Genomic DNA, 27,694 nt, shown 5'->3' on the forward strand with positions numbered 1-27,694 from the left:
CGTTATTTGAAATGTCTTGTTTTTTAGTCGAGTTGTTTGGCCGTATTAGCATTATTGTTTTCTCCAGGGTTTAGCAGTTAGCATTCCTGTGGTTAGCATTCATTGTATCACATTCCCACATAGACTGTATATATAAATGGACAGCTTCTCCTCACTCCTCCCCGTTTACCATAATGACCACGGTCGAGAGGGAATTCAAGGAGGATTTACAGACTCTTCCTCCCCAGCTCTGACGAAGCATGTTCCTAAAAAGGGCATAAGGGCGGGATCTTCACTGTAGACTCGGCCCTTGCGTGACGTGTAGCTTGCGCTGCTTCAATGCTAACAGTCCGACCCTCATTAAGTACGAAAACCAGCCTGGTTTCCTAAATTGTGACTAAACCAGTGTTTTCTCAGGAGGAATATCTAGCCTAGTCTAGTGTTGAAGAAATAGAAACCAGGCGTTAAAGTAACGTGTCTAAACTCCAATGCTTTTCAATGGGGGACTAGCAGCGATATGGAGGTACTACAGCAATGGCGGAGCAATGGCGGCCTCTAGTGTCGTGGGCATAAAGCAGAGCAGCCAGCGGCCATTGGTTAAAAAGAACAGAAATAATGTTTCAAAGTAGGAAACAAATATTATATTTGATATAAATAGAACTGAATTGTTTGAAGTGTTGGACAGAGGAAAACCTATGTGCAAATGTAGCTTAAGTCTATGCCTCCTATAAAACAGAAATAACATTTGAAAAACTACAAAAAACTTAATTTTCTTGCCAAATACTGTATGACATAAGATGTCAATTCTCATTTTTGGTCAAGAAATAGACAAATGTTATAAAACAGTTTGAAGGAAATAAGTGGTGTTTCCCATTTGAATACATTGCACTGGGCCAGAAGGGCCAGTCACAAGATGGCCACCAGAATTGCCATTCATTCCAACGTATTAATATTGTCATGTCCTATGGAGAGTTTTTTTTTTTATATCTTAGTCTTTGCATTCATTTCTCCTTCTCTTTGTTCTGTAAATGTTAAACATTATACTTACGTCGAACATCTTTCATTGCAATTGCCACTGGGCGTGGAGGGCGTGACAGCTCCAGGCTCCCGGCTACAAATAGGAACAGTTTGTTTGTTTTTATCTTTGAAAAGCATGTATGTAATTCATCCCATATTTGTATTTCAAACTTACCAGAGATCAGTCCTGCGATAATAACAAGTCCAAGCTGTCGAAACACAAAGACAGTATGTTTACTTTAACCATTTTTAAATGACTTGATTACCCTTTTGAAATCTTACACACCAGGTCGTTCATTGTTGCAGGTGATGATCAATCCTGTGAAACAACAAAGCAACAACATGATGATGTCAAAGTCAGATGAAAACCACACACATGTTCAACTCCTAAGTGCTTACCGAAATGAAGAGAGGACGGCGTTCCCTCCGATGTGCTGTTGTGAATCCGGCTGGCTCTTATGTACTCTGTGCCCGGATGGGAAGGAAAAAACCCAAAGTTTTAGAAAAACAAAAAAAGAGTGATGCTCAAATAACATAGGGAGGCGTGTGGGCTTTTGTGCGTGTTTTAATTATGTCCACATACGTGGAACAGAGGGTGTGTACGTGACACGGGGCCAGTGTTCCCTTTCAGAATGTACACCCCATTTCACTGTTTGGGGAAGATTCCATTGTCTTCGACAGAATAGGAGTGAACTAGAGTGATCGTAGCTAAGACTTTCCAGAAACCTCGTGCTGATCATGACAATGGATTCCAGTAACAGTACAGTTGGTCACAATGCAAGGTTTTTTAATATCCAATTTCTAGTATCATTTATTACAGAGGCGGGCTGGGACTACAAAACAGCCCTGGAATCTGATCAGCCCGGCCCATATTAGCGTAACCACGCACTTCCACAAAAACATATTTTAACGGGACTATAGGTACAGAGTTTAAAAATGTTAAAAGTATGTATTTTCCTCCCCAGCAGATCTATGATGGTATTATTAATGTTTTATGTTTCACAATTATTGTTAGGGTTAGTTTAAAATCAATAGGATTAGGAGTTGTTTAAGATTAGGGTTAAGCTTAGGTTAGGGTTGTTAGGATTAGGTTAAGATAAGGATCATTTAGGAACAAAAATAGCAAGCAACGTGTGTGCTGTTTGAAGTTATGTTGTCTCTATCAATCAACAGAAGCATCTAAGTAGAATAGAATAGATTAGAATTTTATTGTCTACCGAGGTAGAAATTCATCTTTGGCTCACCCACACACAGAAATACAAGACTGTGGACAATACAAACATCTCCAATAGGGAAAAAAAATAAAACAAAAACACATATGTAACCCACGTCTCCTAATGCCATGATGTAACCGCAGCCCTCCGCCACAAGTGGCGCTATCATAAAAGTGCCTGACGGCCATCACTTCCGAGTCAGCCCCACTGCTCCCGCTGTGACCGACTACGCACTGCTGCATGATACAGACCACCAAAAGAACCGTCCCAAACCTTCGTAAACCGTAAGAAATCATCTCGAAAGTCGACGGTGAGTTACCAGAACCTGTTTTGCGTCGTAGCACTTTGCCAAATGTACGACAGTTGTTACCAAAATAGTAACTTAAATGAAAGTCGCTACTTCCGTGTTCGCGGTAGCCGTTCCTCTAACACCGCTGTCTTTGAGTGTTTATATTTTTGTTGGGCCCTCAATTACAGTGGTGTCACTGCACCTACTTACGGTAGACACTCACTACTGTGTGCTATATTGGCCGTTTGCCGATACCGCTCTTTGTTTAGATGAAATATGCATGTTTTCATATGCTACCAGAATGCTAACAGCCCATTGAAATGCATATGGTTTCGTTAGCTCATACAATGAATGAAGCTTCTGATTGTTTTGATTATGTTGCGCAACTGTTTTGATGTTTACATTTATTTTTAATAAGCTATACTGGGCTTCAGTATTAATGTAGTAACTGATTACTCACTGATAGTTTTATCGTGAACTTATGTTTTTTTTCCTGATCTTGTTTTCAGGTCAGGTTTTTTTTTCTAAGCGCCCTGCCCCAGGAATTCCTCTGCTAGAGGTGGCGAGCTGAAACGAACCGACACTGGTAGGAACTTATCATTCCTCTTCTGTTGCCTCCGCTGGACACTTTTTGTTGGATTATTACTTTTTCTATTTTTCTTCCTTTTTGAACTCTGAACTTTCCTGGACAAGGATCGGTACTCTGAACTTTGCGTTTGGATAAAAGGATTGTAAACCAAACTAAATAGTGCGTTTTGGAAGAAAAACGTATGAACTGAACTCTAAAAAAACAAGAACTAAAACCAGACTATTTGACTATTAAGGTCATAAGGGTTTTTTGGATATTTTTTCCCCCTTATTGTCGTTGTTGTGCACTTTAAACAAGGCCTTATTTATATTTATTTGTTACTGTGTGTTACTATTTTTCTTTTGCTTGAATATAAGTCACTTCAAATCTTATTTCTGTGCATCGTGTTCATCATTTCCCCCAAGCTCCTATAACAAACCTGGTTTTTCTGTTCAGTCATATTCCGTCCATTGCAATACAAGTCCTAACCTTATTACATATTAATTAAGCGTTACACGTGGCGAGCTAGCCAGGAGCTTGGTGTGTGAACGAATTATTGTTGAACACTGCACATTGATTTAGAGAACGTTCTTGTCCTGCGCGATCATGGAGTTTTTCGAAAAATCAGGGGTAGATGTTTTGAAAAGCGTCATAGTTTCTGGTGTTACTCACACCAGGAAAGATGATGAAATCTTTACTGTTCTAAAGAAATACGGTCGTTACAAGATAATAACCGTTAGTGACGAAGAAAGCCCATACTTTAAAAACCTGGTCGTCGAATACTCAACTAATTCGGCTATTACAGAGCTGAAAAAGATATTGCCGTACACGCACGTTTCAGAGCGCGACCCTGAATTAAAATTTTGCGTTGCGCTACCCCAAGTTGAAAGCACGGTCACAGCTGGAGCAAAGGCAGATCCCCCTGATTACATGAATGAACTAAAACATTTCGCACGGAGGAGTGGACAGCCATTGGAGTGTGTGCTACAAAATGTGCTGTCCCAAATAAATAAGCACATGACGTCCTTGGATGTAGAGCCACCTAGTGGTGCTAATGAACAAGAGGAAGATTCAATGCAAACTGTGGATTAAGCAGCACCCCTGCCTGGCCAGCAGGGGCCGCCAGCTGGAGCAACTGCACCACCAGCCCTGTCACAGCATGCACCCACTAATCTTCCACCTGAACATCAGAGACAACAGCATCCATCACAAAGATTTTCACTCTCTCACGCTGATCTCAATCCACCTGACATACAGAGAGTCGTCGTGGAGCATATCGTGAGAGCAGATGAGCTCACATCTCACTCAATGCCTAACTTGAGACTTCGTCCATTCTCCGGAAAAATACCCAAACCCACAAATGAAACTGATTATGAAACATGGAGGTCTCACCTTGAACTATTGCTGGCTGATGTAAACTTACCTCCTGTCCATGTCACCAGAAAGATCATCGAAAGTCTGCTGTCCCCTGCTGCTGATGTTGTGAAGGGCCTGAAGCCAGACACCTTACCATCGGTGTACCTACAAGTGTTGGACTCAGCATATTCCACAGTCCAAGATGGAGAGGAGCTGTTTGCCCAGTTGCTAAACACGCTCCAGGATCCCGGTGAAAAGCCCTCCAGTTATCTTCAGCGTCTGTTGTTGACAATAAATACAGTCGTGAAGAGAGGCGGAGTTGCAGCAGCAGATATCGACAAGCACCTGTTGAGACAGTTTTGTAGAGGGTGCTGGGATAATGACATTATCACAAAGCTGCAGTTGGAACAGAAACGGGAGAATCCACCGGCATTTGCAGCGTTGCTCCTCCTCCTAAGGACTGAAGAGTACCGACAGTTGGCTAAGGAGAGCCTAATGAAGAAACATATTGGTTCATCCAAACAGCGTGCATCACTCCATGCCCAAACCTGTTCCTGCACGGAGACATGTTCCATGGATGAACTAAAACGGCAAGTACAGAAGCTGCAACAGCAAATGACAACACTGCTCGCACAGACGACACGTACCTCTGCCAATGTACCCAGCCGCAAAAAGCCTTCTACACCGCAGTCATCAGGCAACAAGGGGCAGAACACAAGACCCAGAGCCGGTTTTTGCTTCAAATGTGGTGAAGATGGCCATATTGCTACTAACTGCAGCCAACCAGCAAATCTAGGCCTGGTGCAACAAAAGAAACTTCAACTACAACAGAGACAAGGACAGTGGGATGGAAATGATAATCAGAAACAGTCAAACTAGATTCAGCCTCTTCTGCGGGACAAGCAGAGGCTGCAGCAACATCACAGTGTCCTACACAAAGGTCCCACCACCACTTCAATACACTGCCACGAGGACTCATCGGTACCAAATGCACTGCTCAAATCATCATCAAGGGAACACCAATCAACTGTCTGTTGGACACGGGTTCACAAGTCACCACCATTCCAGAATCATTCTATTATGCTCATCTATCAGACCATGAACCCTCTGGACGACCTTCTTGAAGTTGAAGGGGCAAACGGCCAAGTTGTTCCTTATCTGGGCTACATAAATCTTGACGTCACGTTTCCTCCAGACTTCCTTGGGACTCCGATAGATGTAGCCACGTTGGCTTTGGTGGTGCCCAACATCAAGACTCACCAGCCTTCTGTTCTGGTTGGAACAAACACTCTTGATATTGTATATGCTCTGTCAAGTGAACACAGTCCTGATTTCCATCCTGTTCCGTATGGGTATCATGCTGTCATGAAAATCCTAGAGCATCGACACAAAATGGGCAGTGAAGGACATCATGGAATTGTCAGACTGCACAGCAAAAGTCCGCAAGTCATTCCTGCTGGAGAGACTATCCTGGAAGGCATTGCAATTGAACACTCCCTGCAAGCAGAAGGAGCAGTCATGATCGAACATCCGTCCTCATTCCACTTACCTGGAGGATTGATGGTACAGTCTTGCCTCGTTGATTTCCGTGGGCCTCAACCGGTGTTCTTGCCCGTTCCTGTGAAAAACGAGTCAGACCATCCTACCCCCTCGAGCCATGCTTGCAGAAATAAGTGCTTTCCAGTCGGTGTCCTGTGCTGCGCATAAAATTGCAGACTCTACTCCATCCACCTCCCCAGAGCCATTGTTCGACTACAATTTCGGAAATTCTCCTCTCACGGTTGAGTGGAAGAACAGAATAATCGCAAAACTTAATACTATTCCAGAAGTCTTCGCAAAACACGATATGGACTTTGGAAAAACAGACAGGGTTAAGCATCAGATAAAGCTCCTCGATCCAACACCATTCAAACAGAGACCTCGACCCATACATCCACAAGACCTGGATGCCGTCAGGAAACATCTTCAGGAGTTGTTTGATTCCGGGGTAATCAAAGAGTCCGACTCACCTTTCGCCTCGCCAATTGTGGTTGTAAGGAAGAAGAACGGCAGTGTCAGGCTCTGTATTGACTACCGACGGCTCAACCTACAGACGATACGGGACGCATATGCTCTTCCTAAACTGGAGGACACTGGACCTGAAGTCCGGATATTACCAAATAGAAATGGAGGAGCAGGATAAATGCAAAACCGCCTTTGTGTGCCCACTTGGATTTGGGGAATTCAATCGGATGCCCCAAGGGGTCACTAACGCACCGTCCATGTTCCAGAGGTTGATTGAAAAATGCGTCGGGGAGATGAACTTGAAGGAGGTACTGGTATTTATCGATGACCTCATTATTTTTTCCCCTACGTTGGAGGAACATGAGGTGCGACTGATGAAAGTACTAAATCGCCTCAAGAAGTTCGGGCTAAAATTGTCCGTTGAGAAATGTTCCTTTTTCCAGACCTCCGTACGCTACCTGGGACACATCGTGTCGAAGAACGGTGTGGAAACGGACCCTGCCAAGATTGAAGCCCTGAGAACCTGGCCTATCCCGAAAACTCTAAAAGAACTCTGATCATTTCTTGGATTTTCTGGATACTACCGGAGATTTGTGCAAGGCTACTCCAACATCGTGAAGCCCCTCCACATACTTACCTCTGGATATCCGCCAACCCAGAAGAAATTGAAGCCTTTGGTCAAACCCGAACAATACCTCAACCCCAAAGAGCCATTTGGTGGTCGCTGGACATCTGCCTGCCAGGAAGCATTCGAGGCCATAAAAGAGAAACTTACCTCTGCCCCAGTGCTTGCCTTTGCCAATCCACAAAAGCCCTACCTATTACACACCGATGCCAGTACCATTGGGCTAGGTGCTGTATTATATCAAGAACAGGAAGGGCAGAAGAGAGTCATTGCTTACGCCAGTAGAGCACTGTAGAAAAGTGAGTCAAGATACCCAGCACACAAGCTGGAGTTTCTCGCCTTAAAGTGGGCCGTCACCGAGAAGTTTAACGACTATTTGTACGGGACAGAGTTTACCATCATGACCGACAGTAATCCGTTGACTTACCTCCTCACTTCAGCCAAACTCGACGCTAAAAGCTACCGCTGGTTGTCTGCTCTCTCCACATACACCTTCAAGATCACTTACCGGGCTGGCAAGCAAAACGCAGATGCAGATGGCCTGTCGCGCAGACCTCATGGTGAACTCTTACCCGACCTGATGTCACAGAAAGAAAAGGAAAGAATTCTCAGGTTCACTGAGCAACATCTCGAAAGTCCCAACGTCATATCCATTGACCAACATACAGTTCAAGCTCTTTCAGACCGACAATTGGTATGTAGTGCTCTCGATTCTACTCCCGACTATGCACTTGTCCATTCGTTGTCCATGTCCGCTGACAGTCTGCCGGATAGCTACACTGCTGACAAGCAGTTTGCATCTTCGGTGGTCCCTCAGCTGAGCCCATCCGACATCGCTGACAAGCAACGGGCTGACCCAGTCCTGAGACACGTGATAGCACAGCTGGAGAATGGTGAATCACCTCCACCCTCCTTGAGAGAAGAACTGCCAGAGTTGCCACTCCTCCTGCGAGATTTAAACCGCTTGGAGCTCCAGAACAACATCCTCGTACGGAGAAGGCAGCTTGGGCCCCAGCTCCAATATCAACTAGTGCTACCATTGGAATGTCGCGCCGATGTGCTGTCAAGTTTACACAACCAAATGGGCTATATGGGCAACGTATGAACTGAACTCTAAAAAAACGAAAGAACTAAAACCAGACTATTTGACTATTAAGGTCATAAGGGTTTTTTGGATATTTTTTTCCCCTTATTGTCGTTGTTGTGCACTTTAAACAAGGCCTTATTTATATTTATTTGTTACTGTGTGTTACTATTTTTCTTTTGCTTGAATATACGTCACTTCAAATCTTATTTCTGTGCATCGTGTTCATCATTTCCCCCAAGCTCCTATAACGAACCTGGTTTTTCTGTTCAGTCATATTCCGTCCGTTGCAATACAAGTCCTAACCTTATTACATATTAATTAAGCGTTACACATACATAAGAACAGTTCATTTCTGTGGCAACTGTACTCAGGTTGCTGCTTCATTCAGAATTCCCACAGCACAGGGGACAAAAAATTTCTTAAACACAGCCTTTTTTGCCAGTGGTGGTCCCTCAGCTGAGCCCATCCGACATCGCTGACAAGCAACGGGCTGACCCAGTCCTGAGACACGTGATAGCACAGCTGGAGACTGGTGAATCACCTCCACCCTCCTTGAGAGAAGAACTGCCAGAGTTGCCACACCTCCTGCGAGATTTAAACCGCTTGGAGCTCCAGAACAACATCCTCGTACGGAGAAGGCAGCTTGGGCCCCAGCTCCAATATCAACTAGTGCTACCATTGGAATGTCGCGCCGATGTGCTGTCAAGTTTACACAACCAAATGGGCTATATGGGCATCGAACGCACCTTGGATCTGGTCCGGAATCGTTTCTTCTGGCCACGGATGGCCAACGATGTGCAGACCAAGGTGAAGACGTGTGAAAGATGCATAAAACAAAAAGCATTACCTGAGAAAGCTGCACCGCTGGTGAACATCCGAACTTCACATCCACTTGAGCTTGTCTGTATTGACTTTCTGACCTTGGAACCTGACAAGAGCAAAACGAAAGACATCTTGGTCATCACGGATCACTTTACTAAGTATGCCGTTGCCATACCCACTCCGAATCAAAAAGCAAGAACTGTTGCCAAATGTCTGTGGGAGAACTTTTTCGTTCACTATGGCATTCCCCAGAAGATCCACAGTGACCAAGGCCCTGATTTCGAATCAAGAACAATAAAAGAACTCTGTGGAATCCACAAGATCAGAACCACTCCATATCATCCTCGAGGAAACCCGGTTGAGAGATTCAACAGGACCCTGCTGAACATGCTCGGAACACTCGCAGAACAAGAAAAGTCACATTGGAAGGATTTTGTCAAACCGCTCGTACACGCATATAATTGCACGCGAAATGACACCACTGGATTCTCACCATACGAGCTGATGTTTGGTCGCCAGCCTAGACTCCCAATTGATCTAGTTTTTGGCCTCCCTGTATGTAAACCCAGCTTGAACCACTCTGACTATGTCCAAAAGTTACGGTCACACTTGGAGAAGAGCTACCAATTAGCGTCTGAAAATGCAGAGAAAAGCATGCTGAAGAACAAAACCCGTTTTGATCGCAATGTCACTGCTTCAGAGCTGGAAGTGGGAGATCGTGTACTCGTCCGAAATGTCAGACTGAGAGGGAAGCACAAGAGCGCTGACAAATGGGAATCCGATATCTACGTGGTGGTCAAGAAAGCAGACAACTTACCTGTGTACACTGTCAGACATGAGCATGCCGAAAAGCCGCTGAGAACTCTTCATCGAGATCTACTCCTACCCTGCGGGTACCTACCTGCCAAATCTCAAGTTCAGCCAGTACTTGCCAAAAGACCTGCCAAACACCCCTTACCTGCAACAGATCCAGAAGACGAACTGCTGTCCGATGATGAGATCTTTCCCACCAACTGGTATGAACCACTTACCTCTGAGCCTGTCCGTCTGATCACAACTGTGGACATTCCAAGACCACAATTGGAAGCTGCTGAAGACAGCTCAGAACCACCGCCGGATTCGCCTTCTGTGCCACTTACCACAGCACTTGAACCAGTAACCGAAACTAGATCGTCTATACTACCTGAACCTCAAGAGCACTCAGAATCCGAAGCTGCTAACTCAGAACTTACACCTGACGTACCGGCTGAAGATTCTTCTGAAACTAATTCCTCTGATGATGCACCAGACACTAACTTACCTGGTCCTGAAGCCAACTTACCTCCCGATTCCGATCCTGATATACCTGCCTCTGGCGCTGACCAATCCATAAGAAGCTCAACACGAGCCAGACGTCCTCCTGAGAGACTGCAGTATGGCAAATTGGGTCGTCCGCTGCTGAAAAGTATGCAGTCGCTATATGATGGCCTGGGCAAAGTTTTCTCCCTTGCCATACTAGATGATCGGGGCCCTCGTATCTCTGGCCATCCATCTTGACGTTTCCAGTCCAGCCATGTACAGGGACGTACATGAGGTCAGGGGGGGACCCTGTAACCCACGTCTCCTAATGCCATGATGTAACCGCAGCCCTCCGCCACAAGTGGCGCTATCATAAAAGTGCCTGACGGCCATCACTTCCTAGTCTGCCCCACTGCTCCCGCTGTGACCGACTACGCACTGCTGCATGATACAAGACCACCAAAAGAACCGTCCCAAACCTTCGTAAACCGTAAGAAATCATCTCGAAAGTCGACGGTGAGTTACCAGAACCTGTTTTGCGTCGTAGCACTTTGCCAAATGTAAGACAGTTGTTACCAAAATAGTAACTTAAATGAAAGTCGCTACTTCCGTGTTCGCGGTAGCCGTTCCTCTAACACCGCTGTCTTTGAGTGTTTATATTTTTGTTGGGCCCTCAACTACAGTGGTATCACTGCACCTACTTACGGTAGACACTCACTACTGTGTGCTATATTGGCCGTTTGCCGATACCTCTCTTTGTTTAGATGAAATATGCATGTTTTCATATGCTACCAGAATGCTAACAGCCCATTGAAATGCATAGGGTTTCGTTAGCTCATACAATGAATGAAGCTTCTGATTGTTTTGATTATGTTGCGCAACTGTTTTGATGTTTACATTTATTTTTAATAAGCTATACTGGGCTTCAGTATTAATGAATTCACTGAATGTTACTAGTAACTGATTACTCACTGATAGTTTTATCGGGAACTTATGTTTTTTTTTCCTGATCTTGTTTTCAGGTCAGGTTTTTTTTTCTAAGCGCCCTGCCCCAGGAATTCCTCTGCTAGAGGTGGCGAGCTGAAACGAACCGACACTGGTAGGAACTTATCATTCCTCTTCTGTTGCCTCCGCTGGACACTTTTTGTTGGATTATTACTTTTTCTATTTTTCTTCCTTTTTGAACTCTGAACTTTCCTGGACAAGGATCGGTACTCTGAACTTTGCGTTTGGATAAAAGGATTGTAAATCAAACTAAATAGTGCGTTTTGGAAGAAAAACGTATGAACTGAACTCTAAAAAAACAAGAACTAAAACCAGACTATTTGACTATTAAGGTCATAAGGGTTTTTTTGATATTTTTTCCCCTTATTGTCGTTGTTGTGCACTTTAAACAAGGCCTTATTTATATTTATTTGTTACTGTGTGTTACTATTTTTCTTTTGCTTGAATATACGTCACTTCAAATCTTATTTCTGTGCATCGTGTTCATCATTTCCCCCAAGCTCCTATAACGAACCTGGTTTTTCTGTTCAGTCATATTCCGTCCGTTGCAATACAAGTCCTAACCTTATTACATATTAATTAAGCGTTACACATACATAAGAACAGTTCATTTCTGTGGCAACTGTACTCAGGTTGCTGCTTCATTCAGAATTCCCACAGCACAGGGGACAAAAGATTTCTTAAACACAGCCTTTTTTGCCAGTGGAACTCTGTATCGCCTCCTAGAGTTCAGAATCTCAAACTGAGCATTCAGAGGATGAGCGGAGTCAGAGGCAATAACTGGAGCTTTAGTCAGTGTCCTCTCCATGTACAGCTCAGGTCTCCCCACGATCTTAGAGCCCAGCGACACAACCCTGTTTAGTTTGTTTTTTGTTCTGCAGGTCATGTGATTGTACCAGGCAGTGAGGTGGAATGTCAGAACACTTTCAACAATTGATTTGTACACAGATTCTAGAATTTGTGAACTGACCCCGATACTGCTGAGTTTCCTCAGAAGGTACAGTCGCTGAGAGCATTTTTTGAACACCTCCTCAGCATTGCTTTGGAAGTTGATCCGGGCGTCTAGGATTGTGCCAAGGTACTTGAAAGTGCTCACTATCTCCACACTCTGACTGTTGAGTGACACATGATGCAGATTTGTGTTGTGATTGGAGCAAGATGTTAAAACAAGTTCCTTGGTTTTGGTCACATTCATTTGAAGCTGACTGCTGTTACACCAGTTTTGAAGCGCCTTGGCGTGGTCTTGGTAGACCCCCTCAGCTGACGGGTTGTTTGGATGCAGGAGACCAATGAGCGCCATGTCATCTGCATATTTTAACCGGCGACAATACGCTGCCCTGTGGACATCCAGTGCTCACAGTGAGCTCGTCTGATGTGCTGTTCTTGACACAGACCCTCTGCGGGCGGCAGGAGAGGAACTGTCTGATCCATAAAATTAGTCCTGAATTGATGTTAAGGTCGGCAAGTCTCTTTAAAAGGATATGAATCTTCATTGAGTTAAAAGCCGAACTAAAATCTAAAAATAAGACCCTAGCATATGCCTTTGCATGAGTAAGGTTAAGTAAGGAGTAAGGTTATACTGGAAATACTTTGAAGCCCACCTCAGCATTGTAAATCCAGTGGAATATGTGCTCGACCACACAAACAATACCAGTTTTCAATGTGTTCCCGTACTAGAGTCCCGAATTCATGACAAGGCTTTGGTAAAAAGTATCTCTGAGTCTCTGAAAGGCTGCAGTTCTTTTCAAGATGGTGCTGAATATAGATTATCTGAGTTGTACCGTGAAGAACCCCGGCTGAGTCTGAATGTGTATGCGGATGACTTTGAAGTGTGCAATCCATTGAATAAAACACAAAATGAAATCTGTTTACTGGGCATAGGCAAGTCAGCAGCCCCATGCTTCCTCTACGACCACAGTTTATCTTACTGTAAAGCTGAAGATGTTAAACAGTTTGGATATGCTGAGATGGTATTGTAGCTCCTCCCCTTGGCAAAACAGTCAAAGTAAGTAAGTTCTTTATTTCTCATTGTACAAGCATTCAACACGCAGGTCGCAGAAAAAGTGCAAAAAATGCAGCTGTATCAAGAGAGGAGGAGGTTGCTGCTTGCTCAATTTTCAGTGTTATTGCTGATTATCTGGGTCAGGCACGGTGGCATATACGTCTGCAGGTTCTGTTTGGGTCAAGGCCAGGATTTCCAAGGAAAGGACGTGATCAGGTTTTTTCCCCAGCTGTGCCAAAGACACGTTCTTTGCATGTGTTCAGACTGCACAAAAAACCCGACCCAAAACAACATCTGTGGTGTGAAAAGGCCATGTCCACTGACTGAACGATTCAGACATTTTCATGTAGTTGAAGGCTATCCACTGGAGTTAGTCCTATGGAATTGGCCATTATGTTTTGATCATTTTATAATTAAGGGGTTTATTTTATTTCAGGAGTTCAATTTGATTTGGCCATTCCGATTACTTTTGCAGCACGGGAAAGTATAGGAGGAAATGCCCACGAAAACTGGACCCTCACCCGTTTACTCCCTGTTATGATTGGTCACAAAATCCCAGAGGATCCAGCCTGGAATGTATTGATGTGTCTCAAGGGTATTCTTGAGAGTGTCGTTTCCCCCTGTGCTAAATAAAGAATTTTCTTGGACTTGAAGATCTCGGAGCACCCATTACTTCCTGGAGTATTACCCTGCCCTGATGAAAATGTGCGGTCCTCTCATTAATTTTTGGACCACCGCTCTTTTAAACAGATTGTGAGACGCACAGGAAATTTTAGAAATCTAATGAAATCCCTTGCTGACGAACAGCAGTTGATGATTGGGCACTTTTTGCTGAGTGAAGCCCAACGCTCTTGCAACACGGACATACGTGTCTTATTGTATTTTTGATAAATGGCTAAATCACGTGTTTAAAGCCCTGCACAGTTTGAGAAAAATCTTTGAAGTGCTGTGACACGGCGCACTCCGGAAAATCCCACATGCACACACGTTCGAGGACGTGCCGCGCTGCGTTCTGGTGTGCGTTGGGTTTAAGACCAGTTCTGTGAAGGCCACAAGGCTTTCTGAAATGCCAATTGATGTTCTTCATTCGAATGTGCAAGAAGCCATCCATCATGTGGCTCCAGACCAGACGAACGTTCATGTGCTCAACACAGTAAAAGTCAAAGGAACAACATACAGCAAAGGCATGGTCGTGACCCATGTACAGGAGGACTCCCAGATGTTGTCGAAATTGTGAGTTGTGAGGGACGAGGTATATTTCGTTGCAAAAATGTGCATCTCCTGGTGCCTTGACTGGGTGTTAGTGAAACATGAAGAGCTCACTGAAATACACCCTTTGTGTATAAGATGAGGGGGAGACCAATGGTGATCCTGAAACACCACATCTGCCTGAAATTGTATGTTTTGTTGTTGTTTGGTTGTTGTTGTTGTATGTCCCATGTTAGTTGATTCATAATTTGTTCTGTCTTCAGTCCTGTCAGACTCACGCCCCCCCCCCCCCGGTCAATGGCCAGTCATCGTGTGTTTCTCATGTCTTGATGTTTCTATACATGTGCTTTGCCTTATCTTAACCTGATTGTAATTTTGCGTGTATGAAATGAGCGGTATAAATAAAGTTGCCTTGCCTTACGTGTGGAGTAAATGTTTTGTGAAAAACGTTAAGCCTGCTCCAGTGGCAAACATTAACTTCTACACAGCTTAAGCCAAGCAGAAATTGACAGAAACCAAACACAATCCTAGGCTGTTGCCTCCACTCTCTTCAGACGTGGAGCACAGTGATTTTCTGAATGCTTTGAAGTCTCTTGATGCCAACATTGTAGGTCTTAGCGCATTTAAAGAACATAGGTAGGTCATAGGTATTGGGCCTCGTGTAAATACAAAGTGAATGCCTGCAAACTTAAGGGATTTGTACTGCAAAGACAAAAGTAGCCTTGGGGAGGAGGACATTCATAGCTTGAGCAACAGGTCTTTTTATCACTTTCAGTCACATCTTAGGAAATTAAGTATGCTGAAGAGGTAACTTAAACTCAGTCTCTGTCTTTTACTTGGCATCAAGTTCAATTGGATGGATCACAGCCTCTGTCGCAGGAGAGGTAATGCCAACTAACGTTAAAAAAACGTCAGTGTCACTGATCTAAAAGATGTGTGTGCCAAGAGATCAATCTTTGAGTGTTCCAGCTAATGAGTGGGGAGCAGAGCATGAACACCATACCTTCAGACTGTATGGTCGTATACTTCACAAGTCTAATGTCAGTGTTAATGAATATCCAAGTGGAAATGTATACATTGTGAACTTACAGGTGCAAAACACTTAAAGAATTCTTGTGAAGACAGTGTTTCACATTTCAGCAGAGAAACCTTCCATTGGTGCATCTCCAGAGAACATTACAAGTGTGCATGTTGTGGTCAAGAAGTATTAGAAATGAAGTGCCCTCAGTGTCAGACAGTGACCTTGAAGGAAGCAGTGACTGATGCCTCTTTCTGTCTGGATCAGAAGTTCTCACTGAAACCTAATCACGTGTACTATTCACAGGCCCAGACGCAAATGTATGTTTGTGACACTAAGTATTGCGACTTTATCGTGTGGACACCGATTGACTGTGTTATAACCAGAGTAATGTGGAATGGCGATTACATATCTGGTATGATGGTGAAAATGGAATCATTCTAGAGATTTTCTGTGTTACCAGAATTACCTACAAGGAGAGGGGAAAAAACAAACCGGCCCCACAGGTGTTAAAGGAATAGGCCACCGTTTTTACATACTGAGATATGTTCTTACCTCTCTTTAGCCGAGTTAATATATTCCCGTCTGGTCTTTGTCCGTGCGCTCTGCCAGGCAAACGGAGCACATATGCAGCCTCTCCCACATGTCACATAGCTCCAAAAAAGCTCACGATAGAAGCTACCAAGCTCTTCCACGTGTTCCCTATTTAAATAAAGTTACGTGAAGTGTTTTCATGCAAAGTATATTTACACAGAAATGTAGCATGTCTCCCTGTAGACATGTCTGTAGCAGACTCCACAGACCCCACATACACCACGGACCCTGCAGACTCCACAGACCCCACAGAGCTTCACAGACCCCAGAGACTCCACAGAGCTCCACAGACGCCATAGACCCCACAGACTCCACAGACCCCACATTGCTCCTCAGACTCCACAGACCCCACATACACCACAGACCCTGCAGACTCCACAGACCCCACAGACCCCACAGAGCTCCACAGACCCCAAAGACCCCACGGACTCCAGAGACCCGACAGACTCCACAGACCCCACAAACCCCACGGACCCCACAGACTCCACAGACCCCACAGAGCTCCACAGACTCCACAGACCCCACAGAGCTCCAGAGACTCCACAGACTCCACAGACTCCACAGAGCTCCACAGACCCCACAGAGCTCCAGAGACTCCACAGACTCCACAAACTCCACAGACCCAACAGAGCCCACAGACCCGACAGACTCCACAGACCCCCACAAGACCCCTCAGACCCCACAGACTCCACAGGCCCCACAGAGCTCCACAGATCCAACAGACCTTGGTTTCTTGTATGGAGTTGGACCCTGTATAACATACTACAGAATCAGCCATCTAGCATTTATGGTTTTGGAGAAACAGCAATCTCTGTTTTTATGGCCGCAAACGCATTCTCTCGCTGAAAACACTCATTTTGAGGAACTTGCAGCTTTTTGCATTGTCACAGCGGAAAACCATCTCATATGCAGAGCCAGTGGCAGGGATGAACATCCCAGTCAAAAAAGGATGGTTTTGGTTTGTTTTCATAAGTGAGACCTGAAAACTGCCGGTTCATCAGAAACTTGAAACTGACTTTGTGGGAAAACAGTGTCGTCATACTTTACCAAACCTTGGTTTCCTGCATGGGGTGGGACCCTGTATAACATACTAAAGAATCAGCCATCTAGCATTTATGATTTTGGAGAAACAGCAATCTCTTTTTTTATGGCCGCAAACGCATTCTCTCGCTGAAAACACTCACTTTGAGGAACTTGCAGCTTTTTGCATTGTCACCGCAGAAAACCATCTCATATGCAGAGTCAGTGGCAGGGATGAACATCCCAGTCAAAAAAGTATTGTTTTGGGTTGTTTTCATAAGTGAGACCTGAGAAAACTGACAGTTATTCAGAAACTTGAAACTGAATTTGTGGGAAAACGGTGTGATCAAACTTGACCAAACCTTGGTTTCTTGTACGGAGTGGGACCCTGTATAACACACTAAAGAATCAGCAATCTAGCATTTATGGTTTTGGACAAACAGCAATCTCTGTTTTTATGGCCGCAAACGCATTCTCTCGCTGAAAACACTCACTTTGAGGAACTTGCAGCTTTTTGCATTGTCACCGCGGAAAACCATCTCATATGCAGAGTCAGTGGCAGGGATGAACATCCCAGTCAAAAAAGTATGGTTTTGGGTTGTTTTCATAATTGACACCTGAGAAAACTGCCGGTTCATCAGAAACTTGAAACTGAGTTTGTGGGAAAACATTGTGATCAAACTTGACCAAACCTTGGTTTCCTGCATGGGGTGGGACCATGTATAACATACTAAAGAATCAGCCATCTAGCATTTATGATTTTGGAGAAACAGCAATCTCTTTTTTTATGGCCGCAAACGCATTCTCTCGCTGAAAACACTCACTTTGAGGAACTTGCAGCTTTTTGCATTGTCACCGCGGAAAACCATCTCATATGCAGAGTCAGTGGCAGGGATGAACAACCCAGTCAAAAAAAGTATTGTTTTGGTTTGTTTTCATAAGCGAGACCTGAGACAACTGGGTTATTCAGAAACTTGAAACTGACTTTCTGGACAGTGTGATCAAACTTGACCAAACCTTGGTTTTTCGTATGGGGTGGGACCCTGTATAACATACTAAAGAATCAGCCATCTAGCATTTATGGTTTTGGAGAAAAAGCAATCTTGGTTTTTATGGCCGCAAACGCATTCTCTCGCTGAAAACACTCATTTTGAGGAACTTGCAGCTTTTTTCATTGTCACAGCGGAAAACCATCTCATATGCAGAGTCAGTGGCAGGGATGAACATCCCAGTCAAAAAAAGGATGGTTTTGGTTTGTTTTCATAAGTGAGACCTGAAAACTGCCGGTTCATCAGAAACTTGAAACTGACTTTTGGGGAAAACAGTGTGATCAAACTTTACCAAACCTTGGTTTCTTGTATGGGGTGGGACCCTGTATAACATACTAAAGAATCAGCCATCTAGCATTTATGGTTTTGGAGAAACAGCAATCCCTGTTTTTATGGCCACAAACGCATTCTCTAACTGAAAACACTCACTTTGAGGAACTTGCAGCTTTTTGCATTGTCACAGCGGAAAACCATCTCATATGCAGAATTAGTGGTAGGGATGACCATTCCAGTAAAAAAAGTATGGTTTGGGGGTTTTTTCATAAGTGAGACCTGAGAAAACTGGGTTATTGAGAAACTTGAAACTGACTTTGTGGGAAAACGGTGTGATCAACCTTGACCAAACCTTGGTTTCTTGTACGGAGTGGGACCCTGTATAACATACTAAAGAATCAGCCATCTAGCATTTATGGTTTTGGAGAAACAGCAATCCCTGTTTTTATGGCCACAAACGCATTCTCTAACTTAAAGCACTCACTTTGAGGAACTTGCAGGTTTTTGCATTGTCACAGCGGAAAACCATCTCATATGCAGAGTCAGTGGTAGGGATGACCATTCCAGTAAAAAAAGTATGGTTTTGGGGGTTTTTCATAAGTGAGACCTGAGAAAACTGGGTTATTGAGAAACTTGAAACTGACTTTGTGGGAAAACGGTGTGATCAAACTTGACCAAACCTTGGTTTCTTGTACGGAGTGGGACCCTGTATAACATACTAAAGAATCAGCCATCTAGCATTTATGGTTTTGGAGAAACAGCAATCTCTTTTTTTATGGCCGCAAACGCATTCTCTCGCTGAAAACACTCACTTTGAGGAACTTGCAGCTTTTTGCATTGTCACCGCGGAAAACCATCTCATATGCAGAGTCAGTGGCAGGGATGAACATCCCAGTAAAAAAAGTATTGTTTTGGTTTGTTTTCATGAGCGAGACCTGAGAAAACTGGGTTATTCAGAAACTTGAAACTGACTTTCTGGACAGTGTGATCAAACTTGACCAAACCTTGGTTTCTTGTATGGGGTTGGACCTTGTATAACATACTACAGAATCAGCCATCTAGCATTTATGATTTTGGAGAAACAGCAATCTCTTTTCTTATGGCCGCAAACGCATTCTCTCGCTGAAAACACTCACTTTGAGGAACTTGCAGCTTTTTGCATTGTCACCGCGGAAAACCATCTCATATGCAGAGTCAGTGGTAGGGATGACCATTCCAGTAAAAAAAGGATGGTTTTGGTTTGTTTTCATAAGTGAGACCCTAGAAAACTGGGTTATTGAGAAACTTGAAACTGACTTTGTGGGAAAACGGTGTGATCAAACTTGACCAAACCTTGGTTTCTTGTACGGAGTGGGACCCTGTATAACATACTAAAGAATCAGCCATCTAGCATTTATGATTTTGGAGAAAAAGCAATCTCTGTTTTTATGGCCCCAAAAGCATTCTCTCGCTGAGAAAACTCACTTTGAGGAACTTGCAGCTTTTTGCATTGTCACAGAGGAAAACAATCTCATATGCAGAGTCAGTGGCAGGGATGAACATCCCAGTCAAAAAAAGGATGGTTTTGGTTTGTTTTCATAAGTGAGACCTGAAAACTGCCGGTTCATCAGAAACTTGAAACTGACTTTTGGGGAAAACAGTGTGATCAAACTTTTACCAAACCTTGGTTTCTTGTATGGGGTGGGACCCTGTATAACATACTAAAGAATCAGCCATCTAGCATTTATGGTTTTGGAGAAACAGCAATCCCTGTTTTTATGGCCACAAACGCATTCTCTAACTTAAAGCACTCACTTTGAGGAACTTGCAGGTTTTTGCATTGTCACAGCGGAAAACCATCTCATATGCAGAGTCAGTGGTAGGGATGACCGTTCCAGTAAAAAAAGTATGGTTTTGGGGGTTTTTCATAAGTGAGACCTGAGAAAACTGGGTTATTGAGAAACTTGAAACTGACTTTGTGGGAAAACGGTGTGATCAAACTTGACCAAACATTGGTTTCTTGTACGGAGTGGGACCCTGTATAACATACTAAAGAATCAGCCATCTAGCATTTATGGTTTTGGAGAAACAGCAATCTCTTTTTTTATGGCCGCAAACGCATTCTCTCGCTGAAAACACTCACTTTGAGGAACTTGCAGCTTTTTGCATTGTCACCGCGGAAAACCATCTCATATGCAGAGTCAGTGGCAGGGATGAACATCCCAGTAAATAAAGTATTGTTTTGGTTTGTTTTCATGAGCGAGACCTGAGAAAACTGGGTTATTCAGAAACTTGAAACTGACTTTGTGGACAGTGTGATCAAACTTGACCAAACCTTGGTTTTTCGTATGGGGTGGGACCCTGTATAACATACTAAAGAATCAGCCATCTAGCATTTATGGTTTTGGAGTAAAAGCAATCTCTGTTTTTATGGCCGCAAACGCATTCTCTCGCTGAAAACACTCACTTTGAGGAACTTGCAGCTTTTTGCATTGTCACAGCGGAAAACCATCTCATATGCAGAGTCAGTGGCAGGGATGAACATCCCAGTCAAAAAAGGATGGTTTTGGTTTGTTTTCATAAGTGAGACCTGAAAACTGCCGGTTCATCAGAAACTTGAAACTGACTTTGTGGGAAAACAGTGTCATCATACTTTACCAAACCTTGGTTTCCTGCATGGGGTGGGACCATGTATAACATACTAAAGAATCAGCCATCTAGCATTTATGATTAAGGAGAAACAGCAATCTCTTTCTTTATGGCCGCAAACGCATTCTCTCGCTGAAAACACTCACTTTGAGGAACTTGCAGCTTTTTGCATTGTCACCGCAGAAAACCATCTCATATGCAGAGTCAGTGGCAGGGATGAACAACCCAGTCAAAAAAGCATGGTTTTGGTTTGTTTTCATAAGTGAGACCTGAGAAAACTGGGTTATTGAGAAACTTGAAACTGACTTTGTCGACAGTGTGATCAAACTTGACCAAACCTTGATTTTTCGTATGGGGTGGGACCCTGTATAACATACTAAAGAATCAGCCATCTAGCATTTATGGTTTTGGAGTAAAAGCAATCTCTGTTTTTATGGCCGCAAACGCATTCTCTCGCTGAAAACACTCAATTTGAGGAACTTGCCGCTTATTGCATTGTCACAGCGGAAAACCATCTCATATGCAGAGTCAGTGGCAGGGATGAACATCCCAGTCAAAAAAAGGATGGTTTTTGTTTGTTTTCATAAGTGAGACCTGAAAACTGCCGGTTCATCAGAAACTTGAAACTGACTTTGTGGGAAAACAGTGTGATCAAACTTTACCAAACCTTGCTTTCTTGTTTGGGGTGGGACCCTGTATAACATACTAAAGAATCAGCCATCTAGCATTTATAGTTTTGGAGAAACAGCAATCCCTGTTTTTATGGCCGCAAACGCATTCTCTCGCTGAAAACACTCACTTTGAGGAACTTGCAGCATTTTGCATTGTCACCGCGGAAAACCATCTCATATGCAGAGTCAGTGGCAGGGATGAACAACCCAGTCAAAAAAGTATGGTTTTGGGTTGTTTTCATAAGTGAGACCTGAGAAAACTGGGTTATTGAGAAACTTGAAACTGACTTTGTGGACAGTGTGATCAAACTTGACCAAACCTTGGTTTTTCGTATGGGGTGGGACCCTGTATAACATACTAAAGAATCAGCCATCTAGCATTTATGGTTTTGGAGTAAAAGCAATCTCTGTTTGTATGGCCACAAACGCATTCTCTCGCTGAAAACACTAAATTTGAGGAACTTGCCGCTTATTGCATTGTCACAGAGGAAACCCATCTCATATGCAGAGTCAGTGGCAGGGATGAACATCCCAGTCAAAAAAAGGATGGTTTTGGTTTGTTTTCATAAGTGAGACCTGAAAACTGCCGGTTCATCAGAAACTTGAAACTGACTTTGTGGGAAAACAGTGTGATCAAACTTTACCAAACCTTGGTTTCTTGTATGGGGTGGGACCCTGTATAACATACTAAAGAATCAGCCATCTAGCATTTGTGGTTTTGGAGAAACAGCAATCCCTGTTTTTATGGCCACAAACGCATTCTCTAACTGAAAACACTCACTTTGAGGAACTTGCAGCTTTTTGCATTGTCACAGCGGAAAACCATCTCATATGCAGAGTCAGTGGTAGGGATGACCATTCCAGTAAAACAAGTATGGTTTTGGGGGTTTTTCATAAGTGAGACCTGAAAACTGCCGGTTCATCAGAAACTTGAAACTGACTTTGTGGGAAAACAGTGTGATCAAACTTTACCAAACCTTGGTTTCTTGTATGGGGTGGGACCCTGTACAACATACTAAAGAATCAGCCATCTAGCATTTATAGTTTTGGAGAAACAGCAATCCCTGTTTTTATGGCCGCAAACGCATTCTCTCGCTGAAAACACTCACTTTGAGGAACTTGCAGCATTTTGCATTGTCACCGCGGAAAACCATCTCATATGCAGAGTCAGTGGCAGGGATGAACAACCCAGTCAAAAAAGTATGGTTTTGGGTTGTTTTCATAAGTGAGACCTGAGAAAACTGGGTTATTGAGAAACTTGAAACTGACTTTGTGGACAGTGTGATCAAACTTGACCAAACCTTGGTTTTTCGTATGGGGTGGGACCCTGTATAACATACTAAAGAATCAGCCATCTAGCATTTATGGTTTTGGAGTAAAAGCAATCTCTGTTTGTATGGCCACAAACGCATTCTCTCGCTGAAAACACTAAATTTGAGGAACTTGCCGCTTATTGCATTGTCACAGAGGAAACCCATCTCATATGCAGAGTCAGTGGCAGGGATGAACATCCCAGTCAAAAAAAGGTTGGTTTTGGTTTGTTTTCATAAGTGAGACCTGAAAACTGCCGGTTCATCAGAAACTTGAAACTGACTTTGTGGGAAAACAGTGTGATCAAACTTTACCAAACCTTGCTTTCTTGTATGGGGTGGGACCCTGTATAACATACTAAAGAATCAGTCATCTAGCATTTGTGGTTTTGGAGAAACAGCAATCCCTGTTTTTATGGCCGCAAACGCATTCTCTCGCTGAAAACACTCACTTTGAGGAACTTGCAGCTTTTTGCATTGTCACAGCGGAAAACCATCTCATATGCAGAGTCAGTGGTAGGGATGACCATTCCAGTAAAAAAAGTATGGTTTTGGGGGTTTTTCATAAGTGAGACCTGAGAAAACTGGGTTATTGAGAAACTTGAAACTGACTTTGTGGGAAAACGGTGTGATCAAACTTGACCAAACCTTGGTTTCTTGTACGGAGTGGGACCCTGTATAACATACTAAAGAATCAGCCATCTAGCATTTATGGTTTTGGAGAAACAGCAATCTCTGTTTTTATGGCCGCAAACGCATTCTCTCGCTGAAAACACTCACTTTGAGGAACTTGCAGCTTTTTGCATTGTCACAGCGGAAAACCATCTCATATGCAGAGTCAGTGGCAGGGATGAACAACCCAGTCAAAAAAGTATGGTTTTGGGTTGTTTTCATAAGTGAGACCTGAGAAAACTGGGTTATTGAGAAACTTGAAACTGACTTTGTGGACAGTGTGATCAAACTTGACCAAACCTTGGTTTTTCGTATGGGGTGGGACCCTGTATAACATACTAAAGAATCAGCCATCTAGCATTTATGGTTTTGGAGTAAAAGCAATCTCTTTTTTTATGGCTGCAAACGAATTCTCTCGCTGAAAACACTCACTTTGAGGAACTTGCAGCTTTTTGCATTGTCACCGCGGAAAACCATCTCATATGCAGAGTCAGTGGTAGGGATGACCATTCCAGTAAAAAAAAGTATGGTTTTGGGGGTTTTTCATAAGTGAGACCTGAGAAAACTGGGTTATTGAGAAACTTGAAATTGACTTTGTGGGAAAACGGTGTGATCAAACTTGACCAAACCTTGGTTTCTTGTACGGAGTGGGACCCTGTATAACATACTAAAGAATCAGCCATCTAGCATTTATGGTTTTGGAGAAAAAGCAATATCTGTTTTTATGGCCGCAAACGCATTCTCCCGCTGAAAACACTAAATTTGAGGAACTTGCCGCTTATTGCATTGTCACAGCGGAAAACCATCTCATATGCAGAGTCAGTGGCAGGGATGAACATCCCAGTCAAAAAAAGGATGGTTTTGGTTTGTTTTCATAAGTGAGACCTGAAAACTGCCGGTTCATCAGAAACTTGAAACTGACTTTGTGGACAGTGTGATCAAACTTGACCAAACCTTGGTTTTTCGTATGGGGTGGGACCCTGTATAACATACTAAAGAATCAGCCATCTAGCATTTATGGTTTTGGAGTAAAAGCAATCTCTTTTTTTATGGCTGCAAACGAATTCTCTCGCTGAAAACACTCACTTTGAGGAACTTGCAGCTTTTTGCATTGTCACCGCGGAAAACCATCTCATATGCAGAGTCAGTGGTCGGGATGACCATTCCAGTAAAAAAAAGTATGGTTTTGGGGGTTTTTCATAAGTGAGACCTGAAAAAACTGGGTTATTGAGAAACTTGAAACTGACTTTGTGGACAGTGTGATCAAACTTGACCAAACCTTGATTTTTCGTATGGGGTGGGACCCTGTATAACATACTAAAGAATCAGCCATCTAGCATTTATGGTTTTGGAGTAAAAGCAATCTCTGTTTTTATGGCCGCAAACGCATTCTCTCGCTGAAAACACTCAATTTGAGGAACTTGCCGCTTATTGCATTGTCACAGCGGAAAACCATCTCATATGCAGAGTCAGTGGCAGGGATGAACATCCCAGTCAAAAAAAGGATGGTTTTTGTTTGTTTTCATAAGTGAGACCTGAAAACTGCCGGTTCATCAGAAACTTGAAACTGACTTTGTGGGAAAACAGTGTGATCAAACTTTACCAAACCTTGCTTTCTTGTTTGGGGTGGGACCCTGTATAACATACTAAAGAATCAGCCATCTAGCATTTATAGTTTTGGAGAAACAGCAATCCCTGTTTTTATGGCCGCAAACGCATTCTCTCGCTGAAAACACTCACTTTGAGGAACTTGCAGCATTTTGCATTGTCACCGCGGAAAACCATCTCATATGCAGAGTCAGTGGTAGGGATGACCATTCCAGTAAAACAAGTATGGTTTTGGGGGTTTTTCATAAGTGAGACCTGAAAACTGCCGGTTCATCAGAAACTTGAAACTGACTTTGTGGGAAAACAGTGTGATCAAACTTTACCAAACCTTGGTTTCTTGTATGGGGTGGGACCCTGTATAACATACTAAAGAATCAGCCATCTAGCATTTATAGTTTTGGAGAAACAGCAATCCCTGTTTTTATGGCCGCAAACGCATTCTCTCGCTGAAAACACTCACTTTGAGGAACTTGCAGCATTTTGCATTGTCACCGCGGAAAACCATCTCATATGCAGAGTCAGTGGCAGGGATGAACAACCCAGTCAAAAAAGTATGGTTTTGGGTTGTTTTCATAAGTGAGACCTGAGAAAACTGGGTTATTGAGAAACTTGAAACTGACTTTGTGGACAGTGTGATCAAACTTGACCAAACCTTGGTTTTTCGTATGGGGTGGGACCCTGTATAACATACTAAAGAATCAGCCATCTAGCATTTATGGTTTTGGAGTAAAAGCAATCTCTGTTTGTATGGCCACAAACGCATTCTCTCGCTGAAAACACTAAATTTGAGGAACTTGCCGCTTATTGCATTGTCACAGAGGAAACCCATCTCATATGCAGAGTCAGTGGCAGGGATGAACATCCCAGTCAAAAAAAGGTTGGTTTTGGTTTGTTTTCATAAGTGAGACCTGAAAACTGCCGGTTCATCAGAAACTTGAAACTGACTTTGTGGGAAAACAGTGTGATCAAACTTTACCAAACCTTGGATTTTCGTATGGGGTGGGACCCTGTATAACATACTAAAGAATCAGTCATCTAGCATTTGTGGTTTTGGAGAAACAGCAATCCCTGTTTTTATGGCCGCAAACGCATTCTCTCGCTGAAAACACTCACTTTGAGGAACTTGCAGCTTTTTGCATTGTCACAGCGGAAAACCATCTCATATGCAGAGTCAGTGGTAGGGATGACCATTCCAGTAAAAAAAGTATGGTTTTGGGGGTTTTTCATAAGTGAGACCTGAGAAAACTGGGTTATTGAGAAACTTGAAACTGACTTTGTGGGAAAACGGTGTGATCAAACTTGACCAAACCTTGGTTTCTTGTACGGAGTGGGACCCTGTATAACATACTAAAGAATCAGCCATCTAGCATTTATGGTTTTGGAGAAACAGCAATCTCTGTTTTTATGGCCGCAAACGCATTCTCTCGCTGAAAACACTCACTTTGAGGAACTTGCAGCTTTTTGCATTGTCACAGCGGAAAACCATCTCATATGCAGAGTCAGTGGCAGGGATGAACAACCCAGTCAAAAAAGTATGGTTTTGGGTTGTTTTCATAAGTGAGACCTGAGAAAACTGGGTTATTGAGAAACTTGAAACTGACTTTGTGGACAGTGTGATCAAACTTGACCAAACCTTGGTTTTTCGTATGGGGTGGGACCCTGTATAACATACTAAAGAATCAGCCATCTAGCATTTATGGTTTTGGAGTAAAAGCAATCTCTTTTTTTATGGCTGCAAACGAATTCTCTCGCTGAAAACACTCACTTTGAGGAACTTGCAGCTTTTTGCATTGTCACCGCGGAAAACCATCTCATATGCAGAGTCAGTGGTAGGGATGACCATTCCAGTAAAAAAAAGTATGGTTTTGGGGGTTTTTCATAAGTGAGACCTGAGAAAACTGGGTTATTGAGAAACTTGAAATTGACTTTGTGGGAAAACGGTGTGATCAAACTTGACCAAACCTTGGTTTCTTGTACGGAGTGGGACCCTGTATAACATACTAAAGAATCAGCCATCTAGCATTTATGGTTTTGGAGAAAAAGCAATATCTGTTTTTATGGCCGCAAACGCATTCTCTCGCTGAAAACACTAAATTTGAGGAACTTGCCGCTTATTGCATTGTCACAGCGGAAAACCATCTCATATGCAGAGTCAGTGGCAGGGATGAACATCCCAGTCAAAAAAAGGATGGTTTTGGTTTGTTTTCATAAGTGAGACCTGAAAACTGCCGGTTCATCAGAAACTTGAAACTGACTTTGTGGACAGTGTGATCAAACTTGACCAAACCTTGGTTTTTCGTATGGGGTGGGACCCTGTATAACATACTAAAGAATCAGCCATCTAGCATTTATGGTTTTGGAGTAAAAGCAATCTCTTTTTTTATGGCTGCAAACGA

The sequence above is a fragment of the Gobius niger genome (genome assembly GCF_951799975.1).
Source record: "Gobius niger genome assembly, chromosome: 10".
Taxonomy (NCBI): Eukaryota; Metazoa; Chordata; class Actinopteri; order Gobiiformes; family Gobiidae; genus Gobius; species Gobius niger.